The sequence below is a fragment of the Durio zibethinus genome, chromosome 19, assembly GCF_047325235.1.
Source record: "Durio zibethinus cultivar Kanyao isolate XHJ-2024 chromosome 19, ASM4732523v1, whole genome shotgun sequence".
Classification (NCBI taxonomy): domain Eukaryota; kingdom Viridiplantae; phylum Streptophyta; class Magnoliopsida; order Malvales; family Malvaceae; genus Durio; species Durio zibethinus.
Genome location: NC_143180.1, coordinates 23,544,204 through 23,562,022, shown reverse-complemented (window position 1 = coordinate 23,562,022; position 17,819 = coordinate 23,544,204). Strand labels below are relative to the sequence as shown.

General features: G+C 30.3%; 1 pseudogene across 1 annotated transcript; it reads left to right on the top strand.

Moving 5' to 3' along the window:
• Positions 1–160: 160 nt before the first annotated feature.
• LOC111309428 (putative disease resistance RPP13-like protein 1) lies at positions 161–12,664 on the top strand (annotated as a pseudogene). The gene is made up of 3 exons (XR_016330474.1): positions 161–322; positions 2,001–2,162; positions 8,180–12,664. The product of XR_016330474.1 is annotated as a putative disease resistance RPP13-like protein 1 (transcript).
• The last annotated feature ends 5,155 nt before the right edge of the window (positions 12,665–17,819 follow it).

The following is a 17,819-nucleotide window of genomic DNA, read 5'->3' as shown; positions in this document are numbered from 1 at the left end:
AAATATGCGTAATTAAAAAATTAATCAATTAATTAATCTAGAAAAACTAAATACTAAATTTTTCCACTGTATTTCAATTTTATTAATTTTTACCATAATACTTTCCTATTGATTTGTTGAAACTTTGTTATAACTTTTTACTAACTTGCAAAGACCGCAAACCAAGTCTTCAAACACCAAAACTCCTCCTTCCTTTCCTTCTCCATCCAAATCTTCTATAAGCCAGAGACTTTACTTATTCTGTATTTCACAATTTTCTCTTCGTCTGAACTACACTCATTGGCGATCGTGAGAAAAATTTTCTCTTAAGGCTCTTGAAACTGTAATTCCTTCTCTCTTTTTCTGGCTTCATGTATGCTTTTTCTTTTTGTTATACAATTTATTTTAAAACATATATTTTTCTTGGTAGAACTTGTTTGAATGCATGTGATATTTTCCATTTACATGGTAATTGCATAGTTATTAAATTTTTTTTTTTTGTTATTTAATTGAAACCTTTCTATGGGTTCTAGCTAGCAACTTCTCCTATTTACGTTTTTTCTTTATCAACTTAGTAGAAACTGGATGTCATATCATAGTTGAAAGTTCTTCAAAAAGAAATTTCATTTCTTTAAAGTTTTAAATGTTGCAAAATTTTCTAAAAATATTTTAAAGAGGTGTTCGGCTTTTGTTGAAATGAATAAAATGTTAAAATGGAAATCATTTGTTTGAAAAAAAAATTTTTAAACTGATCATCAATTAGGTGACTCTAACCCATTAGAAGTGACTTTCGAGCTAAAAGAATACCAGCATCTGGGATGACGATGACATAGGCAGTCGTCGAAAATCGATAGGAGCTAGAGAAAGAAAACAGGAAAATTAAAAAAAAAAAAAAAGCAAGAAAAAAAAAGGGGAAAAAAATGAAAGACAAGGGATTGTGAAAATAAAGAAAAATAAAAGAATTGAGAAAATAATATAACTTGAACTTCTTCCTAAAAGGTTAAATACATTGTTTCGTTGTTTGAGCTATGTTGTTAATTCATCATTTTGAAATAATTTTATATCTTATATGTATTTAAAAATGAATTTTTATCGTATAATTAAATATATTTTATACATTATAAAATATCATTTTAAATTGAAAAAAATGAAACATTAAAAAATTAATATTTACATATAGATTAAGTATTTTAACAAAAAAATATATAAAAATATTTTTATTATCATGTCTTATCGTATTCATAGCTTTATTTTTTTTAAAAAAATTATTGTATCATCTTATTCGTATCTATATAGTGTTGCATTCTTATTGTATGTTCATGTTCCTGTTTTAAAGTATATAATATATCATAATATTAAAGTTGTTGCCCATTATAAGAAAATAAAAAACTAAACAAAAGACAATATGCAAAAAAAAAAAAAAAAAAAATCAATTATACTTTATTTTGGTATATTAAACCTTATACCTATTTACTTATAAAAATTTTGTAATCAATAAATCTCACAATAAAGCACGAGAGCAAATGAATTAGTAATAATAAAACCTGGCTTCCTTATAAAAGTAAAATTTGTTTGTTTTTAATATTTATAATTTATTTTCGAATATATATTTCATCCATATATGGCTATGCTATCCATTTGCATGGTACTTCCATATTGTTAACGAAGTAGGTCTAGTTGCTGCTTTATTTTGTAATGCTTGTTGAACATATGTTTTGCTTGCTTTGAATACCTATCTCTAAATATTACATTTGAATTTCTGGTTTACACCAGATACTATTGCAACTAGAACAAGAGTTGTTGGCAATACGATCTGTTGAGTATTAGAACTTAATTCGAAAGAGTTTTAGGGTCCATTGTAACAGGAGATTTAGGAGTTAAATGCAAAATTTTTTTGTGTGAGAAGCTGTTTTTCCTCTTAATCAGGTTCTTATACTGCGTTAGTTTGTAATGTTTGCTGAACATATATTTTACTTCATGCTTTGGATACCTATCTCTGACTATTACATTTAAATTTCTAGTTTACATCAGGTATTACAACAACCAGAAGAAGAGCTTTTGGCAATACGATCTTCTGAGTTTTAGGACTTAACTCGAAAGAGTTTTAAGGTCCATTGTAGCAGGAAATCTAGGAGTTAACAACAGAATTTTTTTTTGTGTGAGAAGTTTTTCCTCTTCATCAGGTTCTTGCTTTTCTCTCTCTTTTTTGTTCTTCTCGATTTGAATTGAATAATTTTATTTTGGTTTTTTAGTTTGCTATACGTTTTGATTTAGAATTCACAATGAGTCAATGACACAAATGGAAGGATTCATGAGACAAAAAAAATTTTAAAATCATTAGTGACTTTTACGTAAAGGAATAGTTATGAGCTTGTTGTAAAAATTGATGCTAACCTTCCAAATTTCTTCACTCCGGATAAGTTAATTTTGAGACTGAAAAATCAACATGATGATCATATCAAACACAGTTATTTTGAAGAAATAAGACTTACGAGATAGAATCTTTATCCGTGAAATGAAAGTTAATAACTATTGACCCAATATGATTCATGACATCCAAATCTTCTTATTTCAAAATCATTAAAGATCAAAATAATCACTTTTCTCATATCTTGTATTGAGAATTCTCTTTTCTATTAGTAAGCAATACTATCATTATCAAACCAATGATGATTATATTTGTTATAACGTGAAAATCTATGAATTTGACCACTAAATATCAATAAAGTAATCATCAGGTGTCATAATGATTTTTCTATCTTTAAATACAAAATAAAAGTTGTCACTATTTTTTTTTTTTTGTTTAGATGTGATTGAAAATCTAAAAATTTATATTTTAATGAACTTTAAAATTAAGTAAGATTTATTAAAAATTTTTGGTTTACAAATTAAAGTTGGGTTTGAAAGTATGGTTATATATTAAGAAGGTTATAACACCTTCATAATGCGAAGAAGGTATCAATTGATTATATATTATCCATTAAGTCTAATAAAATTTCTTTAAAATATTTTCAAAACAATTTAATATTAGAAATTATCTTTAAATTATCTTAATATTTTAAAAAAAATTTAAAAATATTTCCTTACATTAAGAGAATTAATATGCTTATTGTCATTCTTGAAGAGACTTCATCATCTATTCAAAAATATTTTTCATTAAAATCTTTGATATTAAAAATTTTCTAAATGATTTAACATTTAGCAGCATTTAAAAAATAATACCTCATCTCGAATTTTATGTAGAAATTGCCATTGCAACTCTATAATAATTCCATCACTTAAAGATTCAAAATAATTTTTTTTAAGTTTAAAAAAAAGTTAATATTTTAACCTTTTCTTAAATTTATTTTGTTTATTCTATTTAATTTTTATTTTTAAAAATTTAAAAAAATTGATATTTTAACTTTTACTTAAACATTTTTTAAAAATTTATTGTAGGGAAAAATTGATATTTCAATTTTTTTCTTTTTTTAAAGAAATTATTTTTTATTTATTTTTTTATTTTCAAAGATTTTTGGAAAAACTGATATTTCAATTTTTTTTCTAAATATTTTTTCACATTTATTTTAAAGAAATTTTAAATTAAAACATTTTACTTTCCATACAAATTTTAAAAATATTTTTAAAACCACATCAAAATTCACCCAAAAATACAATAAACAATCAAAAAATAGAAAAAAAATAAATTACACATAAAAAAGTAAAAGTGAACAAAAATAAAAAAAATAAAGAAAATATAAAAAATGCCCATGATTAACAACGGCTCGGCTCAATCGATGGCACAAATGGACAACTCAAGTAGCTATTTTTCCTAAACATTTTTTTAAATTTTATTGTAAGAAAAAATTGATATTTCAATTTTTTTTAGAAAATTATTTTTAATTCTTATTTTTTTTTTATTTTCAAAGATTTTAGAAAAAATTGATATTTAAATTTTTTTCTAAATATTTTTTCACATTTATTTTAAATAAATTTTAAAATATAACATTTTACTTTCAATACAAATTTTAAAAAAATTTCTAAAACTATATCAAAATTCAACCAAAAATACAATAAACAATAAAAAATAAAAAAATACACAAAAATGTAAAAGTGAACAAAAATAAAAAAAAGGAAGAAATATAGAAAATACCCCTAATTAACAGTGGCTCGGCTCGACCGACAGCTTGAATGGACGGCTCAAATGACTAGGCTCAACTCAGGTAGGTTATTGGCCCTGGTCCAGTCATGTAGATCTAGGGTCGAATCCGAGTTCATGTGCAGATTCTAAACTTTTTTCTGTGCAACACTATAAATGTCACGCCCCGAGATCAAGATGTAATACGGTCATATTACCTTGAAAAAAATCTCAAAGTAATACGAAGCCTTCTTTCTTAAACATTCTAAAATTCTTCAATAAAATAATCTACCAAGTAAAATTCATATCTTTAATCCAACTGATGATACATATTTATACGTGCAAATACAAACCGTATAAAATACAAAACTATCTCTTAAGATCTTATTGGTCAACATATTCTCCGACGACTAAGTAATCTTTCTCATTTCATTTTCTAGCTTCACACAAGACTAACCAAACTTATCACTTAGTCATCTGTAAAGAAAAAGTAAAAAGGGAATGAGCAAACCACAGCTCAGTAAGTATAGACTCATACACCTTATCAGATCAAGCATCGTTTTCTTACACATCATATAGATCATTCAAAATATTGATCAAATCAAAATATCAAAATATTTCATAAATTCATAAATCAATGTCAAAATATGTCACTTCATAAATCGTTGTAAAATACGCTATCATTCAAATATCATAATCAAACCAAATCATGGATCAATCGTTAAAATCATCATAAATCATCATTATCATTCATTTATCGTTAGCTACGGTCATTGCTATAACCCGTGACATTGGTCGTATCGACATTTCATTCTCATGATCATTGCTAACTATTATAACCCGTTAGCCAGGGCTTATGCTAACTATTATTACCCGTTAGCTAGGGTCGTATGATCATGTCTTTGCTAACTACTATTACCCATTAGCCAGGGTCGTAGAACTAGTTCTGGTGTCGATGATCCCACTTTCCAAGGATGTAAAAAAAACGTAGCCATCACAAAATCATTCTTTAATCATAAATCATTTTTTCATTTCATTCATAAGCGTGATCCATCATTTATATAGAGAAACACAAAATAATCATATGCTTGATCCTATTTTCATACATCGAAAATAAAGAAATAAAACATTTTTTCATTTAGAAACACATATATATATATTCATAGATTCGAAAACAAGCAAAGTGTGTGAGATTCTACTTACCTCCATTCGATTCCACCATTTAGTTTTTCCCCCAAAATAATTAATGGCCTATCCAAGATCATTTCAACAGATCAGAATTTAATCAACCCTTTTTGAGACCATTTATACAAAAATCAACTAAATTACACAAAGGGTTAACTTAACTAATTAATATTGATAGCCTGACCTCTTTTCATTAAAACAGTCATATCTCAATATATCCAAATCAGAATTATGATCTCTTTAATGCGTTAGAAAGTAGACTTGGCACACCTCGTAATTCCTTGTAGATTAATTATAATAATTTTTGAAATCTACGTCATATACTACTGCCAAACAACCTGTATACCTTTTAATAAAAACTATATATTTATTAACAGGAAACTCCAAATTCAATTCTGCTTATTTCATTGAAAAGTAGACTCAATAAGCTTTCCAAACATTTATGGCTTAACCTGTAAATCCTTGTATACAAATTAAGAAGAATTTCGTAATTCAACCCTGATACTGTTATCTTACAGCCTGTATATCTTTAAGTTAAAATTAGACAACTCTTTATAGAAAACTCAGATTTGACTTTCGTTTATTTCATTAGAAACTAGATTCAACATGCTTTCCAATGATATATAATAATCATAGCAATAATCTATCCATTAATGCAAAATTCTATTTTAATTCATTATTACAGATCACAACATTTCATCCAAAAATAAAATTTTTCCTTCAATCTTTAAAAACTCAAATCCTTACTTTCAGCCTTCAAACTCCATTCAATAATCATCAATAAATATTAAAAACATGAAATAAATAAAGCCCAGTAATTTACCCAAATAGATCATCAAGATTAATGAAGGATTTCATGATTTTTCTTGATTTTTCTCTCAAAACTTTAACTCCAAATAATAGCAATCAACTTGATATTTCCTTTTAAATAAAAAGAGGGCATGTACTCACCTTTAAGGGATTAACTTGATTGTAGCCTCTGATTGTGAATCTCCAACTTGATTTTTCATATTCTCTAACCCTAAGAAAGATGAGGAAGAAGAACTCTATTTCCTTTCTGTTTCACGATAGTTAGATTTCCTTTCATCTAATGCTTCAGTCATTTTTCTTTTACTAAATAATGTCTTAATAAACTGATGGGCTTTAATATTAGTCTAACCCAATTATTATTTGGGCTGGGGTATTACAATAAAATCCCAAGTTTATTTTTTCTTCATTTTGCATTCTTTTTCTCTTTCTACATTCCCTCTTTCTCTAACTATCTTCACTCGCTCAAAAAAATTCAATTGACTATAAACAAAACCCAAAAATCGGCTTGCAACCTTTATCAACCACCATCGACCGATCACTGTCCAAGCCCAAAATTTCAACTTAGGCACATCTTAATCTCCTAAAATTCGTTTTGTCCCTAGTTTTCTCAAACTTGATCTTTAAAGCCCTAAATCTAGGTTGGAAGTTGATGGCTTCTTCCCCCCAAAAATCATTCTTTATTGCTCCAAACTCTCCCACATTTTAGTATGCTCTTCTTACCATCCTCGCCTTTCTCCTAAGTTCCTAAACACTCTCAATCTCTTTAATTGATAAATTAAAAAATTTTATTACATAGAGTGTGCAAAGGTTTAAAAAAAAAATTAATGAATTTTGATATTTTTTTAAATAAAAATTTTTGTTAAAAATTTTGACATAATTTTTACATTTGAATATGTATTAATCCCATTTAAATTATAAAAACGCGTTTTAAATATATTTTTTTGTATTATTGATGTTTTCATTAAATTTTATTAATTTATGAATTTAAATTTTTATTAAATTTTTATTGAGTATTAGAATTACGAATTTTACCTAAAAAAACTTTTGTCTTAAATTTGCCCACCTTTGTTGATTTTTTCTCATAAAACCATGTGAACTTTAAGGAATCCCTTAACTTTCTTAATTAGGCTCCATTTGGACTCTACCAGAGCGGTGGTGAGGTGCAAACAACACTAAAAACTTCACTGAGCCTTCGTTTGGATATCATCCCTCGTGACAATTGATAACTTCTAAACCCCACTGAAGCTAAAATTTCAACTGGACCCTTATGGGTAAGGGTCCAGTGGAACTTTTGTTTTTTTTTTTTTTTTCACCGTTACTTTGTTTCATATTTGCCCCTTTTTCTCCTAATGTTTTTCTCTGTTTTCTATGCTATTATTTTTTAATTATTTAAGGGATAAATAAATTTATATTGTTGACTTTTTTTTGTTAATTTATTTTATTTTTATTTGAATATTTTCAAATTATTTATTCTTATTAACTTTCTCATTATTTATTTTTATATAATAATAATTTAATTTTTTAATTATTTTTTAATTTTATAAATATTAAATAATTTAAAATTTTTATTACATATAAATTTTAATCTATCTTTAATGTTCATTTATAATTTTATTCTTATTAACTTTCTCATTATTTATTTTTATATAATAATAATTTAATTTTTTAATTATTTTTTAATTTTATAAATTTTAAATAATTTAAAATTTTTATTACATATAAATTTTAATCTATCTTTAATGTTCATTTATAATTTTATTATATTTAATCTTATCGTCACTGTTGCATTTATATTCACACATTTTAATTTTAATTTTATAACTATACAATTTAATTTTATCATTATAATAATCAATCACATTTTAATCACTATTTTTAATCTTATCATATCTAATTTTATTGCCCATCCAAATATACTCTTGCTAATAGGGGTATTAGAAAAAATTACCGGGGGATATAAGCCACAGAGAAATATACCAAGATCAGATTCAGTACTACTGGGGTTGTTGGTTGTGTTCTACTTCTATTTTAAGTCTTTCTGAGTTTATCCCTATATCAGTTTTACACATTATCTCTCTGTTTTTGCAGGTCAAAAGCCATGTCCGTCGTTGAAGCTGCTTTATCCGTGTTCTTTGAAGGGTTGTTTAGTAAGTTGGCCTCTTCTGAGTTTATCAACTTTGTAACTGAGAAGGAAGTTTGCGAGGAACTCGAGAAGTGGGAAAAGACAATGCGCAATATTCATGCAGTGCTTGATGATGCAGAGGAGGACCGGCATGAGAAAAGTTGGTTGGTCGAGCTCCAAGACTTGGCATACGATGCGGATGACATATTGGATGAGTTTGCTACTGAAGCTTTGAGACTCAAGTTAACGAGGGAATATCAAGATCACAGCGCAACTAAGTTACAAAAGCTCGTTCATACATGCTTCACCGGGTTCAGCAGTCATAATTTATCATTTAATAAGGAAATGATGTCCAAGATAAAAGAGATCACTGCTAGATTTCAATATTTAGAAGCACAAAAAAGTGTCTTGGCTTTGACTAAAAGTGGTGGTGGGGAGGCCTAAAAGAGCATTGGAATGGCGATCAACAACTTGCTTGGTGAATGAAACTCAAGTCTGCGGTCGGGAAAAAGACAAGGAAGCAATCCTTGAATTGATTTTTGGGAGTGATGATAGCAATCCTTTTGGAGCTTCTGTGATTCCCATCATTGGTATGGGAGGGATTGGCAAAACAACGCTTGCTCAGCTTGTCTACAATGACAGTCGTGTAGATAATCATTTTGATCTTAAAGGATGGGTATGTGTTTCTGAAGACTTTAGTATCCTGGAGATAACAAAATCAATTTTGCAATCAGTTAGTTCTGAATCTTATAATGCTGGAGATGATTTGAATAAGCGTCACATAGAATTGAAGAACAAGCTGGTTGGAAAAGAACTACTTCTGATTTTGGATGATCTTTGGCAACAAAAATATGAAGATTGGACTCGTCTAATATCCCCTTTTGGAATAGGAGCTACGATTGTTGTGACAACACGTGATCAAAGTGTTTCATCAATGGTGGGTACTATCCCAAATTACAAGCTGCCAAAGTTGTCAGATGAAGATTGCATTTCTATATTAACTCAACATGCATTAGGAGCAAAAGATTTTAGTGGGCATCCGAACTTGGAAGAATTTGGTGTACAGATTGCGAAAAGGTGCAAGGGTTTGCCCTTGGCAGCTAAGACCATTGGAGGCCTTTTGCGCAATAAGGTGGACATTCGTAAGTGGGAAGAGATACTAAAAAGTGAGATTTGGAATTTACCAGAAGAGAGGAGTAACATAATTCCAGCTTTACGATTAAGCTATCATCATCTTCCTGCAGATCTAAAGCGATGTTTTGCTTACTGTGCCATACTTCCCAAAGACTACGAATTTTTTGAGGAAGAAATAGTCTTATTATGGATGGCAGAAGGCTTTCTGCGAGTGGCAGCTACAAAGCAAAATGAAGATCTGGGTCATGAGTACTTTCAAGAACTTGTACGGAGGTCATTTTTTGAAATATCCAACAAGGATGAGTCTCGATATATAATGCACGATCTGATTAATGATTTGGCTCAATCAGTTGCCAAAGATATATGCTTCAGAGTGGAGGGTGACAAGGCATTGAACGTTTCCAGTCATGCTCGCCATTCGTCTTACATTGGTGGTAGGAAAGACAGAATTAAAAAATTCCAAGTCTTTTACGGAAAGAAGGGTTTAAGAACCTTCCTACCATTGAAGATACCTGAAGGGTGGAGGTATATCTCTAATCAAGTTCTCAGTGAGTTGTTGCCAGAATTTAAATACTTGAGGGTGTTTTCTTTACAAGGGTGCCACCTGCCGGAGTTTCCCAATATTATTGGAGATTTGGTGCATCTGCGTTATCTAAATTTTTCTTACACTCAAATCAAAACTCTGCCCGATTCAGTTTGCAAGCTTTACAATTTAGAGACCTTGCTGTTGCGGGGCTGTTCTCGTCTCAAAGAGTTTCCTTCTGAAATGAGATTTTTAATCAACCTGAGGCATCTTGACATTACAGGTGCACGTTCAATAAAAAAGATGCCAATGGGAATCGGTGAACTAACCAATCTCCAAACATTGACAAATTTTGTTGTGAGTCAAGACAATGGCCGTTAGATAAGGGAGATGGAGAATTTGTCTAATCTTAAGGGTGGACTTGTTATTTCAGAATTGCAGAATGTTGTCAAAGCTCAAGATGCATGGGTGGCTGGGTTATGTTATAAGTCGAACCTTCGGGATTTAGCTTTAAAGTGGAGTTATAATTTTGCAGGAGAAGAAAATCACAAGATCGTATTGGATTCACTCCAACCTCCTAAAATGATTGAAAGGCCACCATCGAATGTTATGGAGGTGAAACATTCCCAAATTGGATTGGAGATCCTTCATTTGAAAAGCTATCGATTCTGAATCTGTATTACTGTCCAAATTGCACATTATTACCAGCTGTTGGAAGATTACCCTCGCTAAAATCGCTTTCTATGAGGCGGATGAGTAAGTTAAAAAATGTGGGTGTTAATTTTTTTGGAGAAAATCTGTCGATTAATTTGTTTTCATCACTAGAGAAATTATGCTTTCTGAACATGCCAGAATGGGAGGAATGGGATCCCTGTGAAGTTGATGAAAATGTGACTTTCCAACACCTCCATGAGCTCATCATTTCAGGTTGCCCAAAGTTGTTAGGAAGTTTACCTAATCGTCTTCCTTCATTGAAGAAGCTAGAGATTATTCGGTGTCAACAACTGAGAAATCTACCAAGTTGTCTTCCTTCATTGGAGAAACTTGTGATTCAAGAATGTGAGCAGTTGGTAGTTTCACTCTCAAGCATTCCGAAGTTGTCTGACTTAAAAATTGATAGGTGCCAAGAGGTGGTGTCTACAAATTGTACAAATTCTGGCTCATTCATGAAAAGAGTCTCTCTTTCAAACATTTCAAAATTCACTTGTCCAATGGAGGGGATGATGTTAGGGTTGATAAAAGCTGAACGTCTTTATATACGTGGATGTGAGGAGCTAATTTCTTCATGGCAGAACCAGGAAGGACCCTCAACACATTTGAGGCCTATTAGCTTTTTGGAAATTCACAATTGCTCAAGACTTGTTTCATTAGGGGCAGAGGACGAAAAGGAAGAGCATATGCAATTACGAATCCCTCGCCATATTGAAGATTTGACCATACAATATTGTGAAAGGCTAGAAAGGCTATCAGAAAGCATACACAGCTACAGATCCCTTACAGTGCTACGAATTGGAGGCTGCCCAAGATTGATTTCGTTTTCAAGTGGAAACTTGCCTCCAAATATAAAACGTATAGCCATTATGGGGTGTGAGAATTTGCAGTTCTTTCTGGATGGAGAAAATAGCAACATCAACAGCACGTCTCTTCTAGAGCACTTGCAGATTGGAGGTTGTAAGTCTCTGATATCTTTATCCTCAAGGGGCGAGTTACCTATTAGGCTTCAACTTGTTGAAATCTGTGGTTGTGAAAACTTAACATCCTTATCATCCAATGGCAAGTTACCTGTGGGGCTTAAATACCTCAGAATTAATAGTTGCCGAGCACTAGAGTCCATTGCTCAGGAAATTCAAGAGAACTCTTCCCTTGAATTGATAAGTATCAGCTTTTGCGAAAATTTCAGATCTTTGCCTCACGGATTGAACAAGCTCAACCATCTTGGGGAGATTTTTATTGAGTGTTGTTCAAGTTTGATTTCATTTCCAGGAAGTGGATTATTAACCACCAAACTCCGAAAGCTTCACCTTTCTGGGTGTGAAAAACTCCAGGCCTTACGCAACTGCATCCACAACATCGTTTCTATGCGAGAATTGTTGATATTTAATTGTCCAAGTGTGATATCTTTCCCAGAAGAGGGGTTCCCTACCAATCTCACTTCACTTACAATCTCGCAACCCAATATTTGCAAGTCGGTGATCGAGTGGGGTTTGCACAAACTCACTTCTCTTCAACATTTCTCCATCAACGGTGCTTCTCTAGTTATGGTGTCATTCCCATGTGAGGAAATGCTTCTGCCCCGCACTCTCACCTCCTTCACCATCACAGATTTTCCAAACCTTGAAACTCCATCGTCCAAGGGCTTTCAAAATCTCAAGTCTCTTGAATCATTGGGTATCCATAGTTGCCCCAAGCTCAAATTCCTTCCAGAAAAGGAGATGCTTGACTCACTTTTGCAACTCGAAATTTCTAGATGTCCATTGCTAGAAGAACGATGCAAGAGGGATGGAGGACAAGAGTGGCCCAAAATAGCCCACATACCTTACATTGGAATTAATGCTTGTTTCTTAACATAGCCCACATATCTTACATTGAAGTTTGAAGCAGCTTCATGCTAGTGTGTTAACGAAAGGAACGCCAAGAAATAAGGAACATGTCACTTTGCAATTATATTCTACTTATGTGAAGAACATTAACGTACTATTAAATCAAGTGATGAAGTGATTTATTTTCATGATTATTGTTTTTTCATTCCATAATAAAAGGTTCATTCGTTCAATCCCTTATACACATAGCTTTTTGTTTTACAATGAAATGGAAAATATATATATATAAAAAAAATCTGTGTTTAATAAAAATAGAAATTCATTAAAATTAAAATTGGACTAAATCAATAGGATTGAGATAGTAGAGGGATCAAATTCGGACTTTAACCTTTAAGTTTAACCATTGATAGAATCCTGCTTATCAAATTGGGGACAGGTAGTTTTGAAGCCCATTTTGTTAGAAAGGAGTGGATCTCTTTTCTACAAAACTTTAAATTGTATTGTAATCTGTATTTGCAGAAATGAGTAAGAGCTTCTTCTTCCATCATGGAGTATAATGGTTTAATTTGAAGTTATTGGAACTTGCGGATGGTTCTCTCCAGGTTTGATACAAAGATTCAATGTTTTGCTACCATTTTAAAAGAAAATTTTAGAATAGTTTCAGAATGAGTAGGTCATATAGCTGATTTCTATATTATATGTTTTTTTCTTGTGTTTATGAATCATTCATGATATCTCACGTATTTGGCTGTTCTTTATGTGTACTTCCTTTCTGCCTTACCTATGATTGGTCACAGAAAAGACCGAGTGACTATGGCATTGGATTGTTTATTAAAAGTTATAAAATTTTAGAAAATTCTATTTTATAGTCTATGACACATATTTCTTTCGTTCTTCTTGTAAAAATTTCCTATAGGACAAGTTCAAGAGCAGAACCGATGTGCTAAATGTTTATTTCTATTAATCATTTTGTTTCATTGACTTCTGATTTTTTTTTTTTACCAGAATCATTCAAGAATGGTTTCAATTGTTAAATGTTTGTTATCTTCTTATATGCGTGAAGATTAATTTGACATCTAATTTTGGTTTCAGTCAGTTGGAAGTTGCAGAGGCTAGTGAGTAGTGCCTTCATAGGAGCACACAAAGTGGTTAGCAAAAGCAGATGGAAAGACCTGAAAAAGATGAATGCTGTTTACTTAGCTGAAGTATGCATTGCCTTCACTGCTGTCAAATTTGACCATGTGGCAGCCGGAATGTGTTAATACCAAAGTCTCTGCCTCAATTCCATTGAGAACTCAATTTCTGACAAATGATGAGATATTAAAGATTTACTGCCAGACTTAGGAGTGAGGACAGCGTCAATGGCGCCAAAATTCTCCCAAGGGAAACATTGTTTCCTATGAAAGTGGTAAGTTATTACTTATTGCCAGGGTTCTGAAATCATTTTAAAACGTTCTCCTTTTATAGCGAAGCAAAATCATTTGTACTTTATGTTTGATGTACATTATTTGTGTCTTTTAATATGAATAAGGTGCTCTTCCAGAACCAGCAATATCCTTGAATCATGTTCCACCATCCATAATCCATGTATCATACTCTTGAGTATATAGATTCCATGTTTATGATCAGAAACCATATATTATAAGAAATCATGATACTTAGAATAATGGAAACTTCCAACCTTGTTAGGATTCCTTTCTCTTTTTTTTTTTTTCTCCTCTTTTTTGGTGCTACCATTTTTATCCCAAATACTTCAAAACAAAAATCTGATGTTGTGGAACTTGTCTGACAGGACGAAATAACTTCAATTCATTGGTGGTTTCGAAGTTGTTAGGGCAGCAGCTCCTTTCCTACAAGAGAAATCTTTCCTCCGTGTCAGGGGTGCAAGCATAAATGATGAGATAGGGTAAGAACTTTATCAAGCAGGTAAAATTGGCTGACCTGGGACCTTCTGTAAAAGCCAAATTGATATTCTATATGTAAGTGTTAAAATTCTTTGTAATATTATTCTGTTGTGCAATAATGTTTGGAAGTTTCATTCCACTGTAGCTCAATTCTTTATATTGATGCGTAACATATTCTTTGCATAAAACATTGATCAGCAGCCTTTGTTTTTCCGATGATTGTTTCTTTCAGCTCGGTGGAGCCACAAGTTAAAATCTTTGCCTGGATTGAGCTTTTGAAGAATCTGAGGTTGTATGATAAACAATGTAAAGCAACACAGCTTCATGTGGTTTTCTTTTATACTTGCTTTGAAAACTGTTTGCCTTTATGTATGAAGTTTTAACTATTTATAATAGTGACTAAACGTTTTGATATGCTTCTTAGATCTTTATAAGCATTCTGGCTCGGCATAAAGAAACATCTACGTTGATGGCGACAAAGTGCTTTAGCTGCTAAGCTCGAGTATTGGTTTGAGGAGCTCATTTCAATCATCAAATCAGGGGTATGTCCTGTCTTGACATAAAAGAACACAAACTCAAGCATCCATTTATTCTGCAGAAGCTTATAATAACTATTCTCAATTTATTCTGCAGAAGCTTATAATAACTATTCTCAATTTATTCTGCAGAATTTCAGCTCAATTTCATGTAAAGGAGCTTGCGAAAAAGGCCTGTTTCCAAAGGAGTCTAAATTGAATCAGTATGCTACTCCGATAACTGTCTCATATATTATGCAAACCCTGCATAATACTTCCTTCAAAATGAACGCAAAAAACATCACAGCTTATTTTAGGCAATTTTTGGAGCTTGAATTTTTTATGCAACCCATAATTATTGCTATGTTCAAACAACTGAACTCGGGATATCAGTATTTGTCAACTGGCTACATTGGGATCACAATTCTAGCATGTATCATGCTCTTATGGAGGAAAACCATCCCTTACAAGCTTAAAATTTACCCATTGTATCAGAACTTTTGTTTTCTGTTGGTAATTTTCATTTTCTTTTCTTTATTTTCCATGTTCACATTCTGTTTCAGTACAGAACTGGGTTCCAAAATGTCATTGAGTATCAAAACTTGAAACAAAAAGTAACCATAAATATTTTAAATGCTGGAAAGTTATGTTGTCTCACAAATCATGCAACCTATCCGAATGCCTGTAAACCGAAATTTATCACTTTGATCAAGTGAGCACAAAATAAACTGACAGGAAACAAAGGAAGCACTCAAACTTCTAAATGTACAAGGTAATACTTTGTACCTCTTGCGTTTGAACTTCTTGCGTACTTCTGTTGTATTCGCGTTCGACACTTTAACGCTTCCAACATACTTACCAGAACATGTTGGAATACTACTGAATTTGACCAGATTCAGCAGGGAAGAAGGAAGAAGAAAAAGACAATTTTCTTGCGGGTAACGACATCCTATGTTATTTTATTGCCATATTTACATTAGTTTTTCTTTACAAAGGTAATTACTTTTTAAAAATCAGCCAAATATCTACCATATATTCTTAACTGATGATTACAATATAAAAAAGATTTTTTTTATTATTGTGTCTTGCTGTACTCCTGTTTTTATTTTTTAGAAATTGCCATGATGTTGTCATATTCGTATCGTGTCGTAAATATGTCCGTGTCCATGCTTCATAGGATTCAGAGCATTGCCTGCAAAATAAATTATAAGAACACCTTAATAAAAATCAAGTACAAGTGTATGGATTTTTTACCCCCCAGAAGGATGATGGAACAGTTAGTTATACTAGTCTGGATGATATAAGTGAAGTTCAGTTTCAGGACACAAAGCAATTTCAGCTTTTTACTACCACAACTATTGCCTAACAGATCAAATGACCTCTCAAGACAACCATAGTTGGTAGATGCTAACAGATGGACTCAATCATTTTCTAATTAATTATCATTTTGATTATAACAATACAATCATACCCCAAGATTGGATTTTATCATTTTGTCAAAGTGAATGCATATAATCTATCAATTAAATCATTAAGTTACATTCCGAGCAATCCGCAATCAACTCCAGTGGGATTATTTTATTTTATATAAAAGAAATGACACTATAAAAAAAATTCAAATATTAAAATTTTTTAAATTTACTAGATATTTTTTTAAAGTGATAATATATTTTGGATTCAATTATCTTATGCATTTTAGAATATAAACTACAATTAAAACTTGTTGGGGTTTTCCTCCTAAATTTCACCAATTTCTAATTGGATGACCATATATAATTAATCGATAACAAAATTTTGATTTTTTAGTTTTCATATAATCACACCAAGTACTTTTTTTTTCTTTTAATTAAGTATATAAAATAGTTTAGAAGTAGTTTCCGATATCAAATTCTATATATTAACTTGGAATATTGCAAAAGGTTTTTTTTTTTAAGAGACTAAGCACAAAACAAGCATTTTTCAAGGGAGATAAAGAAGCTAATTGGAAAATTTTACTCAATACCTAGTAAACTTCTGAAGTCCAGGAAATAAAGTAGGATTTGATTGCTGAAGGTTCCAGGAACATGTGTTAATTTCCATGTAGTTTCTTAATTTGTCTTTTTTTTTTAAATGCTTATATTGTGTTAACTCTCTTTTAAATATGATTTTTTTGCAATATTATCTTTGAATATGTCAAGATGATATTGTAAAAAGACTTCTTAGAATGCAAGTCTCTTTAGTTTAGTTTATAAGTACTTTCTCGTATCAAGTTCTATCATCATGGAATATTACAAAAGAACAAATTCTAAGGAGACGAAACACATCACAACATTCTTCAAAGGAGACAAATTAAGGAATTACTTAAAAAAATTTTTTTTTGGTCGAAATTACTTGAAGTTTTTCACTCTATGCTAGTAAACTTCTCAAAGGATAACCAATAAAGTAGCTAATAATTTGGTCAAATGTGCACTTCAATTTCTAAAAGGAGGATTTTATATATGGTAATAACTTGGGTTTTTTTTTTGCCATAATAATTTTTTTTAGAGGTGATACCCGTACATATTGGATTAAATTTAATTTAGTTTTTTAAATAATATATAATATTATAAATTTTTAAAATCTAATTCGAATATGAATTAATCTGATTTCGAATCGAATTTTACTAATTCAATTTAGTTCATTGAATTTTAAACTTAAATTTAAAGTTTTTATATATTTTTAATATATTTAAATAGATTTATATATAAAATAATTATTTTTATTTTATAAAAATTTAAAATATATAAATTAATAAAAATATATAATTCGATTTGATTTATTTTTTTGATTTTTTTATATTTTTAATATAAATTTTAATATATTTAAATAGATTTATATTAAAATAATTATTTTTATTTTATAAAAATTTAAAAAATATATATAAATTAATAAAAATATATAATTTAATTTGATTCATTTTTTTATTTTTTACATTGAAATCTTAAATTTGATCCAAACTTAATATATATATA